Source organism: Otolemur garnettii, unplaced genomic scaffold, assembly GCF_000181295.1.
Source record: "Otolemur garnettii isolate 467f Iridium unplaced genomic scaffold, OtoGar3 scaffold00008, whole genome shotgun sequence".
NCBI lineage: Eukaryota > Metazoa > Chordata > Mammalia > Primates > Galagidae > Otolemur > Otolemur garnettii.
The window spans coordinates 30,737,765-30,756,661 of NW_003852403.1; positions in this window are offsets into that span (position 1 = coordinate 30,737,765).

An 18,897-nucleotide genomic window follows, 5' to 3' on the forward strand; every position below is an offset into this window, starting at 1 on the left:
TTTCTTTTTTTCTCTCTTTCTCTCTCTATTTCTTTTCTTTCTCCCTCCCTCTCTCCCTTCCTTCCTCTCTTTTTCCTTCTCTTCTCTTCTCTTCTCTTCTCTTCTCTTCTCTTCTCTTCTCTTCTCTTCTCTTCTCTTCTCTTCTCTTCTCTTCTCTTCTCTTCTCTTCTCTCTTTTGTTACAGATCAGAGCCTTACTCTGTCCACAGGCTGTACTGTAGAGACATGGTCATAACTCACTGCATCGTCAAACTTCTGGGCTCAAGCAATCCTCAGTCTGTCCAAGTGCTGAGATAATAAGTGTGAACCAACACACCTAGCCCATGTTTTTCTCATCATTGTTTCCAAACATGTTGTATCTGTGGCACTATTGAAATAGAATATGTTTTATCATATTATTTAAATAGTCAAAAGCAAAAGCTACATTATTGAGTTATATATACTTACCTTTGAGGTAGCAACCTTATTTAAGCTGATAATTTGGTTCTTCTTAGATAATTCAGGAGTTCAGACATTCTGTAAACAATAGTTACCTTGTGTTATTCCAATAGTTTTGCTTCTTATTTTTGTTTCAAGCGATTTAACTTATCAGTTTAATGTATTAGAATATTTTTTGGTAAAGCGTATTCTCTAGGAGCTAGTTCTGTAGAATGTGAAGACGTGATTTGAAGATAATAGGTTGCAAGGTCAGATAAGTCCGGGAAACACTCAGTTGACCAATGTCATCTTATTTGTATAAGAACCTGAGGCCTAGGGAACAACTTGCCCAAAGTCACACAATCAAACTGATGTTAGAAATTGAAACCTGACTCTTAAGTAACTGTGTCATAAAAATAAGCTAGCAAAGATCAATTAAAATGAAATAAAAATGATAAATAGGTGATCTATCTAAAATATAACAAAAAATACAGGTCTATAATGTACATGGGTCTTAAATCTTACCTCAATATTTATTGCTAACTTCATTTAACAATTGAAAGAGAAAAAAAATATTAGCTGGTTGGGCTCATTGGCATTTACTGATCACCTAATAATTTATTTTGAACAACTTAGTTAACCTTTCCATTCCTTATTGTCCACATCTGCAAAGTGAAGATAGTCTATGAGCACTTTTTATCATGTGATATAATCCCTCTTACAATAAAATGCATAAACTGATAGCTATTTCATGTGTGTTAAAAGAACCAGTTATATTTTTAAGATATCTATCATGAATTATTATTAATTTGTACACAATTTGGCAACCATCTTCAAATTTAAATTGTTACACACGTCTATTTTCAACAAATATTTATGAAATGCATGGTACAGCTCATTACAAAACAAATCGATAGAAGTAAAACAGAGCAGCTGTCCTCAAAATGCAATATGATACTATAGAGGCAGAGAAACTGCATGAAAACTTACCAACAAAAGATGAACTATAAAAATGCAGATAAAACGATACATAAAAACAAAGTGCTGTGAGAATTAAGGTGAGTGGGGGTGAAATGGGGAGACATTTCACATCGGTAGACACTAATATACATATATTTATATACTGTCATTCTTCCTAAGAAGGCTTCAAATTGAAAGATAACTTATGATGATAAAAAACAATTGTTACAATAGAGGTTATTTAAATGGTTCTGTGGGACCACAGAAAAGGGAAGTGCAGAGACATCAGAGGTGTGTTTATAAGATACAGTACAATTCTTATGAATGGAGGAGTTAAGAAAAGCATTTGAATCAGAAGTAGCAGATACAAGAGCAGGAACGTGTAAATAAACACAAGGATTCAGAGTCACAAACAGGATAGCCATCACGGAGCATGGACTATATGCTAAATATTACAAGTACCTTATTTTCTTTAATTTTGTAACAGTCTATGAAGAAGTCTCCATTATCCTCATTTTAGATAGGAGGAAAGTGGAACTGTCAAGGGTTGAGTCATTTGCCCAAGAGACCAAGTAATGATTTGCATAGTCAGTTCAGGTTCAATCCTATCTGATCATAAGCTACATGCTCTTCACCTTCACACCCGTGTGTAGCTGCTCTGGTGAGGCTGGAGGACAGGGGACAAGACTGGCAGAAAAAAAATCCCTAAAGGTGAGTATGAAAAGAAAATCTCACAAGAGATTGTAAATGGTCATGTGTGCCAAGTTAAAAAATGCAAACTGTTTATTCTCTGGGCAATAACAACAATAGTAACAGTAGTACAATTCAGATTATGAGCATTTACAGAGTACATATTAAATACCAGGCACTCTGCAGAACAGAAGGGGGACTGGGATGGGGCCTGGTTCTGAAGGAGGCACTTAGCCTCAAGGTCACTCCTCTGGGTATTGAGTGCTTAGCATTTTAAATGCAATCCTCATTATCTAGAAGTTTCACTAGAAGCACTAAAAGATAAAAGCACTACGACAGATAGCCAGTAACCCCACACCCTAGAACAATATGATATTAGGACAAAGGGAGAGATGGTGAGAGCCGTTCTGCCCATCCCTAAGGCTGAAGAGGTTGTAGGAGTAACTTGAAGCTTGAAGTTTGCTGTTAGGGTCCAGAGTCTATGAAGTCTCCTTGGTACTCTAACCTCCCTTGAGAGAGGAAGGGAGCTGTTTCCACCTTAAGCCAATCAAAAAATTCCTAAGGCATTTAGTGTGATGTGTGTTCCCCCGGAGGTTAGAGTGCAGAAATTGGCTCAATTTCCTGAGGCAGCAGAAACAAAAGAAATATGGGGCTGCATTTCTATATCCAATAGCTAAACAAACTAACTTTTAGGAAAAATTTTACAAAACTTAGAAATAATGCGAAAGGAGAACCGGAAATTCTTTCATTGTTAGGTCCTGGAACATTATTTAATTATCTGGACAGAATGTTTGTTGTTAGGGTCCAGAGTCCATGAAAGTACATGTTTATCTGCAGATTCTTGACCACCAAAGATGCCAGAAAAGACAACCCCCAAAGTTATAGTTTTATTGATCATGAGGATATTAATCAATTTTCTTTACCCAATATTTTCTGATATTTTTCTTCAGTATCTGTATATGCTTACTTTTTCAAATACTCTTTAGACTGGCTTTACCATCCCAGTAGTTCCTTTATTAATGAGTCAAATAAATCTCTCACATAATGCTTCCTGTATGCTTTTATGAGAGTCATGTTCATACTGTTCTTAAAATTATATTTCTAATTTAACTTTAGTTTACTCTTCTCACAGATCAAATGCAGGTCAAATGAGAAACAAGCGACGTGGACCCATGGGAAAGGGACCTCACTCAGGAAGGCCATTTGGAGGGTCAAGGGATTCATCAGAAAGATGACTAGCACCAGGCACTGTGGCTCATGCCTGTACAATCTTTGTTAGCACTGGGGGAGGCTGAAGCAGAAGGATCGCTTGAAGTCATGGTTCCAGACTAGACTGAGCAAGAGTGAGACTTTCATTTCTATTAAAAATTAAAAATATTAGCCAGGTGTGGTAGCGAGTATGTGTAGTCTCAGCTACTCAGGAGGGTGAGGCCGGAGGATGGCTTGAGTTCAGGAGTTTGAGGTTGCAGTGAGCTATAATGACACCACTACACTATAGTTGGGAAAAAAAGGAAAGAAGGAAGAAGGAAGGGAGGGAGGGAGGGAGAGAGGAAGGCGACTGGGAAACTTGAAGAATGGAAGGGTACTTAAAAATAATTGGGCAGAGAATGCATTCCTTCAATCAGTGGACTAGTACTTTAAAGTTTCTTAAAGAGACTTGCTTAAGGAATTTGCAATAAAATCTTGTGGGAAAATCAGTTTTGACAGTTTGCAAGCGTGTAAGATTCTATTGTATGTTCCCCAATTAGGCGACCACCCATATGACAACCAAACCTCCCACTATGCTCTCCTATCTTGTTCCTCTTAAGGTAAAATTCTGCAATTAGACACCATGCCTAGCGAGTGGATGAGAAGAATATATTTAAGGAGAAAACATACCACCCACATGTCTTAGGAAAATAGTAACTAGAACCTTTAGACTTGCATTAACTTTGGAATTTCAGACTATATTACATTGGAATGTGCATTTTAATTACTAAATGAGATTTTTCTTATGATTGAAATAAGCCAGAAAAATTGACCAATTCACCTACATTTAATTTAAATACAAAGAAATAAAGCCCAAGAGTAATTTTAAGTATAATGATTACTGTCTATTGGGCCCTAAGGTGTGTGTGTGTGTGTGTGTGTGTGTGTGTTAATATACTGACTGAATTTCATAATAATTTAATCCATAAAGTAATTGTATGAGAAGAATAGGAACCATTGTCTTTGTTTGGCTAGCATGCTACTGTAAGTGATAATTTCACTCTGGTCACAAAAATAATTTACACATGATGACCCATCTGCGTAATCACTTGGTGACTGACTTGGGTGTGGGCAAGTGGCCCAAGACAGGCAAAACTTGCAACCATTCCCAGGTTCCCTGATGCACCTGATAAATAGAAGACCCAGGTCTCTCTAGTGTTGGCGCTGATGAGGTACACCTTCATCTCTCTCCTATTCCCTTTCACACTGGGAAAACCCAGCTGCACTAGGAGAGAATGAAGACAACACACAAAAAGGAACATGCACAAGATGAAGCCCAGAGGAGGATCCCGCTCTTGGATCCCATTCTTCCCAACACTAGTTTTTCCTTCCATAGTCAAGCTCTGTATAAAATTCTTGAGCAAGCAAGTTAAACCTAGAGTTCTGTAAATGACATTAAAAATCTCACTATTATAATTATATGTGTGTATATATATATTTAACGGATAATGAGGTTGAAAGATTACTTTCCTCAAGTTCATATGTGTAATAAGTGAACTAAACATCTGAATTTTTCTGACTGTATTGTCTTTGATCGTAACAAGTGACTATATACTGTGAAAATTCAGGTTCACTGTTGAAGGTTTGTAAATGAGAGATAAGTCAGTGGTGTAAGAATTTACAAGAAGTAGTTGAGTGTTCTCTTTCCCTCTTCCCTCCTTTTCTTTTCTTTCCTTTCAAATTGTATTTTTCTCTTCCCTTCCCTGCCTTCTCTTTCAGAATGTCATCTTAATGTCTGTGGCACAGTGGGCAGAGAAGATTAGGGAGACAGCTCAGGGTTAATGAAGCTCAGGCAGGAGAACGGGCACATGCACACAGAAGCTGTCCTGCAAGAAGAGTCAGGGCTGACCGGAGGGAAGAGGAACAGTCACAGGACTAAAAGAGACCCCAGTTTCTCTTATTTCGGCCCTTGCTTGCCTCCTTTGCTATATGTGTTCTTTCTTCCCCCTCTCTTGAACCTTGACAAACTGCAGAGTTGCAAAAACAGCTCTTAAAAGACTGTTCTGACAGTTGCCAGACAGGAACTGAACCAATGATCCCAAGCAAGAGGCATGAAGACCAGATCATCTCCAATCATTTTGACTGAACGTTTTGCAGCAGTTAAAGATGAAGACAACTTAACCTGGGCCTGAGCACACCCAGACCTCTGCTCTCCTCATCCCGTAAATCTTCAATCCTGCTTCAGTTAGGGGAGTCAGCTGATCTTCAAGTCTTTCCTGATATGGACCAGCTAAATAAACCCTTTAAGTTTAAACTGACTCACTTAAACTATTTTTCATTGACAGTATCCGTATGGAAGAGGGAGTTAGCTGTGAGCCAGTGTGGGAAGCAGAGCCTGGCAGAGGTTAGTCTGGTGTGGACACCTGAGTTCGAGTGGGGTGTGCAATTCATCCGTGCAGAATTTAGAGTTAGGCAACTCATTTATGATTACAAAACTCTAAAGGCTACAGAGAAAAGGGATTTTTGTACGTGTTGTTTTGAGGTGTCTCTTAGCATCTGAACAGTGATAAGTATTGTGTGATGGATGAATTAATGAATAAATAAAGCATTTGAGAGATGGTTAAGAATATAGACCTGGAAGAACTTCATTCCTTCTAGCATAGCTGATATTCTCACTTTTCAAACAAGGCAAAAAGATTTTTGTTTTAGTAAGCCATGAAGTTGTTGGGGATTTGTTTGGCTTGATGTGAGGACTCTGCTGTTTCACTAATGTTAATCCCAGATATCCAAAATCCCCCTCTAAATACATACTTAGCACCAGAACAATAAGACAAAAGCCCCTGAAAAGTAAACATTCCAGAGGCCTTCAGAGGCTAAGTAGGAGTCTGGAAATAATTATCCAAGTGCTGAGGACTAAATAACATATGGACTATGTAAGCAGTGGGAGAGGACTTCCTCTTCTTAAGCAGAATTCTATTCTTTACTTTTTTAATTGACAAAACAATATTTAACTAAAATATCCTAAAAAGTAAAAAATGTCATAATATAATTATTGTTTAGTATTTAATATTATTATTTTTGTAATCCTTTTTATGTAAATCATTCACCAGTACATTAAATGATGATGTTTCATATCATATGTTTTGCTTTTTGTAATTTAAAATTATTCACACAGCGTATTTAATGATTAAATTGAATCTGTAGAAGAATAGGGATTAGCATATATATTTTTGGATGGGGGATGATCGGGCACATGTGTATGTGTGTGCATCTATTCATACATGTATGTGGACATAGATGTGTTATATGGATAGATATATATAGGCTTATATGTGTCCTATTACCCCTAGTCAAAAAAAACCCTGAATTTATTTTATAGGCTCATTTTATTCTTTCTCTCTCTCTCTTTTATTATTTTTTAAGCTTTTGGAAGGTGTCTAGACTACTGCCACTTCCTCCCTTCCTCTTCCTCCCACAGCAGTCTGGTTTCTGTTCGTACCACTCCACTGAAACCACTTTCACCCATAAACTGAACTTCTTGGTCGTTAAATCAGAGGGGAAATTTTTGGTTCCTAGCTTACTTGGCTGCTAAAAGCACTTAGCACTATTGTCCGTTTCCTGGAACTCTCTTCCTGGATGGATACGCCACACTACTTTCTTTCCACATCCCTCCTGATTGTTTGGCCATGTCTTTTCAGGGTTTCTCTCTCTCTTGTTTTTATTCCTCCATTATTTTTCCCCATGGTTGATGTTGAGATTTATTCATCCAATCACCCCAATGAAAACACTGGGCGTCATCCTTGGACCTTCACTTTCCTTCTGCCCTTGTAGCCGACCAGTTCTAAATATATCTCCCCTCTGTGTCCTCACATCCTTTCTCATTGTTGCTATCTTGGTAAACACTCTCATTATCTCTCACCAAGTGATTGCGAGAGCTTCCTAATTAGTCTCCTTTCCAGTCAGACGTCCCACATTCCATCCATCATAAATGCCAGCAGCTTGATAGTATCATATCACTGCCCATTAAAAACCTTTAATAGTTTCCCATTAATTGTGAGATAAAAATTCGACCTGATGGGTGTAGCTGACATATCAAATTCCCCTTTCCAAATCGGAACATTGCCTGTCTCTTTAGTCTCACGTACAACCCTGGGATATCAACCCCCCTGTTGTTTCCCATGTTCATCCTGCCCCTCTATGTGCCTAGGTATTGCACAGGCCAATCCTTCTGTCACTTCTGCCAGACGATCCCTTCAGGTTTAATCTTTTGAATTTGAATTCAATTTTTTTGAATTTCAGAACCCAGTATATTCAACTTTTTGTGGACATCAACGGATGCTTCACATGTCTAAAATTTACTCATTGTCTTTCTCCCAAACTTACTCTTATCTTTATTTCTCAAGTGAATGGCACAATTTTAAGTGTTTTCTGCAGACATCAGAACATGTCTTTCTTTCTTCCTCTTCCTTATTTCTTCAGATGCAATTCCTGTTCAGTACTATTGATTGTCCTATTAAAGTAAAACTTAAACTGATTCACTCACAGCATCTACCCTGCTGGTGTTCTAAGTCAGAGCTACAGGGATCTTGAATGGCTCAATATCTTTTTTTTTTTTTTTTTGCAGTTTTTGGCCGGGACTGGGCTTGAACCCGCCACCTCTGGCATATGGGGCCAGTGCCCTACTCCTTTGAGCCATAGGTGCCACCCCTCAATATCTTATTTTTGTTACCTCTGCCTCTTCTATCACGTGGCTACCTCAATTCATCATCCTCCAGTGTCCAGGCAAAATTATCCTATACATTTCCAACCTCAGAACTCAAAACACATGATATCCCTTCTCACAATCCTTTCCATGGGTCCTTAGGGTCCACAGTACTATCTGAATACATCTGCAAGACCTTCAAGAGCTCCCCTTGACTGACTTCATGGTTCTAACCAAAAAATAGAAATGCTTAAGCCTTTGTTTCTCTGCTTCAGAAACTCGTATGTATTATTGGGCTATAAAAAGGTCATTGTTTTGAAGTTGTTCAGTGGCTGCTGATTTTGTTCCTGTAAAATGAATTTGTAATGGCATGAAACAATAAAAAGAGTGCAACTAAAGTAATAAGGCTTGAAATTTAGACTTAGACATACAAACGCTATCAAATGGCCAGCAGCCCTCCTTAGGTAGCTGTACAAACACACAGAAAATTAAGACCTCATAAATGTGTCTTGATAACTAAGGAGCTATTAATATATTTCATAAGAAAAAAATCCAATTGTTTCAAATATTAATTCACTAATTTAAAAGGACTAAGATCCGCTATTATTTTTTTCTCAGATGATTGTAAATTATTCCCTGAAAGTAAAAAAATCCAAAACCGTATAGAGGTTTTCATTTCTATCTTTAAACTAACTCAAACCCCTTAAATTTTAACAGTGAAGTTATTTCTTCTTCTGCATTATCCTGTCTTCACAGAACATCATTTGAAGCAAATTGATGTTTTTGAATCCTGGCAATCCTCCAAGGACAACATTACCAGCAATGAGTTTTCTTCCAAAAATCCAGAGAATGCAATGTGAGCTTAATCTGGGCTTAATTACATGTTTGTAAAGCACTCTGGTGGTGTTTTTTCCCTCATGTATTTATTTTTAACACAAACGTATACACTCTACTCTCTGTGGTACAACCACAGGCATACCCTGTAAACTCCATGAGAATTGCATTTATTTATTCAACATTCAAAAATATTTATTGAGTGCTTGCATGAGACATTTGACTGGTGCCTTCATGAAGCTTACATTCTAATAAATAGCATTTATTGAATACTACATGCCATGCTTTGGGCTAAATGTTCCCATTGGATCATCTCATTTAGACCTTTAATCTCACCATAATGAAGCAACTATTTATAATTTTTACTATTATTGTTGTTGTGTCGTCACTATTATTTTATAGGTAAGAAAAGAAACTTAGATGAGTAACCACAATTTTGATGGAGGCAGCAATGTCTTTTACGCAAAACTCAAAAATATTTGTCTTCTCCGTGCATTGGCCATTTACATGATACTGACCCATGCATCGTAAATCAATATTTTTAACTGAGATTTCTGAATATACTGCTTTAAAAGGACATGATTCAGCTAAGAAAGTCCTTTTCATTCTTTGGGCTTCCTCTTTCTTTGTACTTAGATTTTTTTAACGGCCTAATATCTGGGGCTAATGTCAACCGTGGAGAAAGGGCGAACACATCTGCAGTTCAGACTCCTCTCTACCTCTGGATGTTGTGTTCTATGAGAAAAAATTAAAAAAAAAATCTATCTTGTTTAAGCTGATGTATTGACTTTTCTATCACATGCTGCCGAACTCAGTTCTCAACTAATACCCTCAATATTCCATTCTCTACAGAGCAGCTGGATTGATCTTTTCAAAGCTGCGTCATTTTAAAATGCACTGTGGTTTCCCATCATGCTGAAAAGGAATCCAAGTTTTCCGAGGCTTCTAAAGTCCAGTGTGAACTAGATTCCGCATGTCTCTCTGGGTTTATGGCTCTCTTGTCTTTGCTTCCTGCCATCCAGCCAGTTCCACCTTCTCTTTGTCCCTAGAGGCCTGTCCCAAGGCCTCTTTAGGGCCTTCCCGCCATCCACCGCTCAAAATGCTCTGAGTTGTTAGCTTTTCCACATGGCTGGATGCCTCTTATCAATCTGATCTTAGCTTTTTGTTACCACTTCAGAGAGGCCTCCCTAGCCATCTATTCTGAAGTAGCCACCAGTAATTCACTGTTACAACATCCTAGCTTAATTCTTTTTCCAGCATTCAATACTATATCTTTCTTCCTTTCCCCCCCGCCCACTGAGTTGGGTATTATCTGTATCACCTATGCCACTTTCATCAAAATATAAGCTCCCTTAAAGCAAGCATATTTATTGTTTTTTACCCTTATTCTGTCACCTAAATAATGCCTGGGACATAGTAGAAACCCAAAAAATATTTGCCATGTGGATAAATTTGCAAAATAAAATAAATTTTATAGCTCTCCACTCAAGATGAACTCCCTGTTACTGGTAGACATGCTGTAAATTTGAAAGTACAGGCTTCCATAGCAGGGTAGGATGGAGCAGTTACGTGCCCTGGGTCCTGGGGAGATAAGGCAGGGAGAACAACTCTTGACAACATCCTGTTTCATCCCCAAGCTAGAGTTGTTCCTCTGGGAAGAGCCAAAATAAACTATAGCCAGAACCATGGCCCTAATCCCCCACCCTTCCCACTCCTGACCTCACTCCTCACTTGCCTTTTGAAAGAAACCCTTGAGCGAGTCTTCTGGTTTGGGGCTTGGAAGCCACCCTATCAGGGATAAGGTATTTTGACCAATCAGAACTGAACAAGTTTGAATCTCTCATCTATATCAATGGTTCAGTACCTATATATACTCCTAGGTAACCAAACCTATGAATGAAACATACCCAGATAAATTATGGAAAGGAAGAGCTTTTTTTTTTTTCTTTTTCATTTAAATTGGGGTGAAAATAATTAAACTTGCTAGACTGTGACTTCTTCATCTCCTGACTACCATGGTCATATTCCTGGCAGGTGACCATTTTGACCTCCGTGGAAGCACAATAACTAGATCTCAGGGCAAACAGATGAAGGATGCACGCTAGTAGGAACATCCTTACCCCTGGAATTCTCTTAATTAACAGTATGCCCCTGGTTTAGGATTGCTTATGGTGTGAAACCTGACTCCCAAGAGAAAATTTTGTAGTCTATATAGTTCCCCAAAACATACTTTGAAGATATTTGTAACCTAAGTGGTCCTGAATGCAGGAGCAGACTTCATTTTCTTCTGAACCAAAGAATCTGTGACTGACACAAGATGGAGAACCGAGCAGCCATAGAGGGGACGCAGACTTCTCTGTTTCTCCTGGGCCTCACAATCACACATTCTCATGAATTATTAGTAAAACTTAGAACTGATAAGATCTATAATTAATGTGAATCTGATTTGACTTTCCAATCTTTTATTTACACTCAAAATTTAAGGAAAATTCCAAACTTTATCGATTAAAGACAAAAAAAGCATTCTAGAATAGATGATTGGCATTCACTGTTTAACTTAATCCTCAAAACAATCTTAAAAGATAGACATTATTATCCTCATTTTACGTAAGACAAAAGTGAAGTTCACAGAAATTGTTAACATTAGAAGAATCAGCTTCTATATATAGGTTCCACTATATTTAAAACTATTACATTACTGGAAAGGATAGCATATCTTTCCTTGTCAGGATCTTTTTGCTCTTAGAAATTTAATGTATAATGGCCCAGATTCCAACTGTCCACATCTACAATTCTTTGCCTGAGATCTTTACCTAGTAACCTTAGACTGCTATGCCTGTGTCAAAGAAAAAATTGCACAAGATAGAGTTAAATAGGCAACAAAGACTTTATTCACGTCTGAAGCTACAGTGGTCAAGACAACTGCAATAGTAGAGGGCAATCAAATTCAAATCTGAGTACAAAAGGGACAGCTAGAGATTTATATGTGCAGTGTGGGGAATCAGTAGATGGAATACTAAGAACTTGATTTGCTTCGAAGGTGAGGGAAAAAAGAACTTGATTAGATATGAGAGGGGCAAAAAAATTCTCATTAAAATGATTTAGTAGAAATGTTGCTAAAACTGGGTTTAAAGGGCCAAAGAGAAGGCCTAGTCAAAAGGAGAACTCAGAAGAGTCTGCATGTGAATCTTTCTAAATGAAGAATATAAATGTCTTAGCACAATAAGAACATGACATGAAGGCTATGTTAACCAGTTTGATGGAAATATTTTAAATTGTATATAAAAATAGCACACTGTACCCCATGACAGTATCAATGTACACAGCTATGATCTAATAAAAAAAAATAAAGTTTAATCAAAGAGGTGGAGAGGAGGCTTGGGTGGCGCCTGTGGCTCAAAGGAGTAGGGCGCCAGCCCCATATACTGGAGGTGGTGGGTTCAAACCCAGCCCTGGCCACAAACTACAAAAAAAAAAAAAAAGAAAGAAAGAAAGAAATGAAGTGGAGGGGGGGTTGTGTCAACTGGGAAGTGGCAGAGCAGCCACCGGGAACAGCCTCCAATTCCTGGCTGATGAGTGTAGATGTCCTAATACCTCCTGACTCCAAAAAAGCAATCCCGCGAAGCACTGTGCCCTGCAGACTGACACAGAGGGATCACAGTGCAGTTACCCACAATGGTCAATCGCCAGGTAACAAATCCAACCCTTTATTCTTGGCTTTCCTCTTCTGGATCACTTCCTTGTTACTGTAAATTTCCTGAGACCTTCCAAATAAACTAGCTGTACTCAAATCTTTGTCTCAGGGAACCCCAACCATGACATGTATCCAAGTGCTTTTATTCAGCAAGATGAGCTCTAAGCAACCTCAACTATGAAAATATACAGAGGATGCGAAAAAATGTATGCACATTTTTTTTTTTTTGAGACAGTCTTACTATGTCACCCTAGGTAGATTACTGTGGAGTCACAGCTCACAGCAACCTCAAACTCTTGGGCTTAAGCAATTCTCTTGCCTCAGCCTCCTGAGCAGCTGAGACTACAGGCACCTGCCACAACACCTGGCTGTTCTTTTTGATGCAGTTGTCATTGCTGTTTAGCTGGCCCAGGCCGGGTTCCAACTCACCAGCCTGTGCATATGTGGCTGGTGCCCTACCCACTGAGCTATGGATGCCGCCATGTATGCACATTTTAATAAAGGAAAGAACTGTATTAGCTTTGTAATACTCAAGTTGTATTTGAATTCTGCAATAACAAGAGGTTCTCAACCTGACTTATATTCATCTCTTGCTATCAGCATATATTGAGTATTATAATTTTGATGCAGTTTTTCCTTTCTTAAAATGTATGTACATTTTTGGTACACCCTTTCTATTAATATTTTAGTGCTAACTGATGCTATATTTAAAACATTAATAACATTGTGTATTTTATATGATGTAACACATCCTTTTAAAGCATACCTCATGAGATATTTACAGCAACCTTATAAAGTAGACAGGACGTAACCCCAATTTGAGAAAGACGGGTAAAATATGTGCAAATAATTATAATTTTCAAAACAGCTAGCAATAGTCACATGCTGCATTTATTCATACTGTTGTTGGAACAAATTACCACAAACAAGTGGCTTAAAGCTGCCAAAATTTATTTTCTTACAGTTGTGGAGATCAGAAGTCCAAAATGAATTCCATGAACCAGAATCAAGGAATGGGCAGAGCTGCACACCTTTTGGAGGCTCTCGAAAAGAATCCATTTCCTTGCCCTTTGTAGCTTCTAGAGTCCACCTGCATTCTTTGACTCATGATTCCATCTTCCATCTTCAAAGTGCATGTTTTCAACCTTAGAGCACCTGTTATCATATCTCTGACATTGACCCTCTTGCCTCCCTTTTATAAGGTCCCTTTGGGCCCTCCTGGGTAATCCAGGATAAACTTATCATACCCAAATCCTCAATTTGCTACATCTGCATATTTCTTTTGCCATGTAAGATAAAATATTCATAGATTCTGAAGATTAGTATATGAGCAGTATATATGATATATACTGAATAACTTTAAATTATAGGAGTTATTTCAGACAGAAGATGCCTTATTCAAAGTATGACATCATAGTTGTATGTGAATTAATAATTGCTATTTTATAATATCTCAGGATTGTTTAGTTTTAGGAGGCTGAAATGGAGTAAATGAAAGTGTTGAATTCCTCCATCACAGGAGGAATTCATTTTTTTTGGATGCCTAGGTATATACTCTTTCGTTGGTTTAGTTTCCAATTTACCCTTACTAAAAATTGTGATTTTCCTCCAATTTAACCAAAAAAAAAGTCTTTAGAATAGCTTGATACTTTCTAGCTATATGTAGCAATAGCAATATAAAAATCAATAATGTAGAATTTATTTTTAGCATTCTTTCAATTATAGTTCACTTTTATGATTAACTAAATTTACTAAAGTCTGAAAATCCTTAGCTCTTAAGAATATAAAATCTGACACCCTGAATTGTTAATGATTTTCTCAAATCTACATTTTCTTCTTCTCACTATGTAAAAATAATGAAATAAATCTTGGCAACATATTTTACTTAAACCTATAGTCCAAATATCATCCTTTTAACGTCTAATAAAAATTACTAATGAGTTACAGTCTTTAGTCCACTCTGAATCTTCAAAGTTCAGGGGTACATCTTATACTTAAAGTACGTCTCACTTTGGGCTAGGTACATTGAAAGCACTTGAGCCATAGGTGGCTTGTGGCTATGGACTTGAACAGCACAGATCTGTAATATGCCCTCAACTCTCACAGAAAGCAAGTACAAACACAATGGTATCATGCAACTAACATTTCTGTAGTCCCGTTTATTTTATTTTTGAAAAGGATTCTTCCATTTTCTTTCTATTCTAGTGATGAGGACACTGAGGCCCAGACATGGAGAATTTTTCAACCTTTATGTAGTGGCAAGGCCTCTGGTGTGAAATATCTGGGTGGGGGGTCTGCATGGCCCAAATCTATGAAGCCCCTCTCACATTGTAGTCCATGTGGAAGGGAACCTTCTGCAGCACAATTTCAGAGATTACTTTATACACAAGCTCAATTTTCTTATCAATTTTTCTGAGCCAAAATTCAGCACACATGAAGGTAGGTCAACATCCGAAAGGCTGTTAGGTTCTTCCAAAACTTCCCGTATTTGTGTTTAGTATAACTCACTTCAAATTTTCTGTCAGTTTTTTTGTCTAGTCATAAACATCAATATATTGGAGAGCATCTAATTATAAAAGATAGGGCTAAGGTCAAAAGGAAGGAGAGAAAACTCTGGTTTTTCAGGAATCTGATTAACCAGGAAATATAACCAAAAGTATTGCAAAAAATAAAAAAGCCCCTAGGCTTTAATGAATGGTAGATCTCTACACACAGTTAAAATTTCTTCCACTCTAGGCATGTAGCTATCTTGAAAGGTAAAATGATAATACAAAATGGGGTAGAATCAGATTTTTTAAAGAGAAAACTGGAATGGTTATTGCTTAGCTGGTTGATTCACTATGGGAACTAAAATCTTTATTATATTTGGTTGAACCCATCTAGTCTGATAGAGGTTCTTCAATTCAGATACTCTGTAGACTGAGATTTGCTAAGGATGGAACAAGAACTCTAGAATCGACCTATATGTATGTTTTTCTGGGTCTCCTACCCTAAAATCCAAAGCCATACTTTCTCTAAATCTTTGTATTTTTTCTCCATTATCATTTCTCACTGACAATCCTGTATCTGTGTCCTTAGTTTCACTGTTCTGCTTGCCACACAAAATGTCCCTTGCAGAGGAGGATCTTGCCAATGTAATTTGCACAACTTTTGGTTGGTTGTTATTAAAGGAGTCTCATGATATAAATCAAAGTATGTCCATCATATTTGTGACTCCCTTGTCCTACTCCTCTGCCTCATCAAAACCCTTTCAACACGTGACCCTGGGACCAAAGAAAAGTCCTTTGGTCTTTTCCTAGTGCAATCTATTATCTTTACATTCTACTAAATAAAGTTCAGATGTGTATATGTATGTGTGTGTAAATATGTGCGTGTGTGTACACGTGGGTGTATTTGTCCTAGGGTTTTAAACCAACTTTGATTTTCTCCAAATTAATCATGAACTATAAAATGTGGTTTCCATTGTAGTAAGATCTACACTTATCTTAATTCATCTTTTATGTCCTATTTTGGGGACATCTGCTTACTTGACCACATTTTTTAGCAAGGCCTTTGCTATCATGTGTACATTATTCTGTCTCTAAATAAAATTTCTCAAAATTTATCCTATGTAACATTTTAGCAAATTATTCCATAAATTTTCATTCTCTCTAATATGTTGAACAAAATGCTAGCACTTAGTTTTTCTCTCAGCAAAGAAAAGGTCTCTGCCGCTTGTTCTACCTGTATTTCTCTTGCTAAATTCTAGCACATTTTTGTGACTATAATCTTTGCCATAATCTGAGGGGGGCTTATCTCTTCTATGCTGTGGCAAAGGAGAGAGCTACATTTTTTTCTCTTTGTAGGTAGGGGGTCAGAGCTGAAAATAGATTACCTCCCAGCATGACACTAATAACTTTCTTCCCAATAGCATTTTACATCTCTGGACAGCAGGCGTTCAGATACATTACTGCCTAGCCATTTCAAGCTCCTCAGCAGGGATTTATGTATTTAATCTCAGCTCAAGGTAAGGTTAAACACTTAACATGGATAAAATACACCTCATTATGGGCATACTAGAACCTGAATTGCAAGGTATTCTGTAAAGGTTTTTCCTTAATGGAAATTAAGTGTAATTTTAAATTTAAAAATAAAATACTTTATTTCAGTGGTCCCCAGCCTTTTTGACATCAAGAACTGGTCTTATGGAAGACAATTTTTCCGCAGACTGGTTTTAGAGAGTTGGCGGTTTTGATATGAGTCTATAAGAAGTGATTTATTATAGTCTTTGTATGGTCAAAAGTCTCTGCTAAGGATAATCTGTATTTGCAGCCACTCCCTAGTGCTACCATCTCTGCCTCAGCCCCTCCTCAGATTACCAGGCATTAGATTCTCGGAAAAAGCATGCAGCCTAGATCCTTTGTATACATAGTTTGCAATAGGGTTTGCATTTTTATGAGAGAAAAATGTATGCAAATCTAATGTTGCTGCTGATCTGACAGGAGGTGAAGTTCAAGTGGTGATGGGAGTGATGGGGAGTGACTGAAAACACACACAGAGGAAGCTTCAGCTGCTCACCCCCACTTGGTGACCTGGTTCCTAACAGGCCATGGACCAGGACCAGTCTGAGGATTAGGGTTGAGAACCATAGCTCTGCTGCAATTAGGGTTAAATAAAATCACTAAATTTGACTCTATTGAAATCTGTGGCTAAATTCAATGACTTGAAATTGGGAATTTACAGTAATCCCAACATGATGAATAAGACTTAATTTTATTCCACAAGATAGGACACTTTCAAAATAATTGTTAAAATAGTATATATATATATATATATATATATATATTTATTTATTTTTTATTTATTTTTTTTTTTTTGAGACAAGTGCTCACCTCGTTGTGCAGGTTAGAGTGCAGTCGTGTGATACAAGAACATGTCCCTCTAACTCACTAATGCTCAATGTTTTGTAGAGATGGGGTTCTCCCCATGTTGCCCAGGCTGTTTTTGAACTCCGGCTTCAAGTGATCCTCTCACTGCTTCCCCAAATGCTGAGATTACAGATGTGAGCCACCACACCTGGCCCCAAATAATTATTCTTAATCTCTTAAAGTCTCACTTGCGCATATTCAAAGAATAAAATCACAACTTAAAGTATTTTTACATACATATATTCATCTTTGACTTGGCTGTAAATTCCTTGAGACATTTTTTACTTATGTTTTGAACCCCCACGCCAGCACAGTTCTGAGTAAAGCGTAACAGAGGGCTGAGCAAATGACAGTAATACGTTTTATAAGATGGGCCTGAGAAGAAAGAAGGGAAAGTTCTCTTCTCTTTGTTAACTGACTTGACACTGCAAAATAGACTAATATACAAAGTCACACCATAGTAAGGCAAGTATCTATTCTCTTCTTAAACGCAGCATTTGGCAAATATTGATTCTGTGAATAGGAATGCGTCCCAGAGAGATTCCAACTTTACCTTTCAATTCTGTCTTGTGGGTTTAGTGGTAATAAAAAGTGAAAAATAATAGGCTGTCCATAGTAGAAGAGGATCTGTTGGTAAAGACATAGTAAATGGTCTTATGAATAGTGAGAGGTAGCACTTCAACCAGAGGATACAATAACATTATAACTTCAGTACAATGACCTCGATAATAATACTAACAATAGCTTTGCATCTATTCAGAAATCCTCAGATAAAAGCTAACACATGTCTACTATTCCTTTGTCCTCCTGGAACCAAAGTGTTTGTTTTTATTTTAAGTAATATACGTGATTAAACGAAAGGTTGCCAAACATTTCAAATTTTCTCTTTTTTTGTTCCATAATTTATTGGAAGGAGTTTTTTTGTTTTGTTTTGTTTTCCCCTTCCATTGATTCCACAGCTCACTACAATTAGAATTACCATAATGGTAGGATGTGGTTCGTAGACTATGTGACTTCATCCTTTATAATCACCAGCATGGCATTTCCCGAAACAAAACACTCCAGGCTATCAGTGAAGATGAGCATCTCTTCTGGGGTCTAATGTTTTCAACAATGACAGTCTAAAAATGCTGACTGCTTCATAGCCCTGGCTGCCAACAGTAAGCTTGTAAAACAACAGAAGAGCAACAATAAAACTGCTATTTGTGTTTTATGGAACTGTGTAAAACTAAGAAAATAGCAGAGTACCCAAGAGCTGAGTTTTTAAATATTCCTGAGGGTCTCAGTTTTACTACCAAGTCATTATGGCAACACCTCCAAAGCTTTCTTTTTTTAACTATTGCATACTTCTAAAGAAGAGTTGAAACACTGAAATCTGTCCATTCGAAGTACCATTTTAATCACATGTCTGGAGGGATAGCATTCTTTTCATGATTCTCACACTGTATTATTAGACTCATATATATTATATCGGGATGTATAGTGATACAATGTTTTAGAGACATT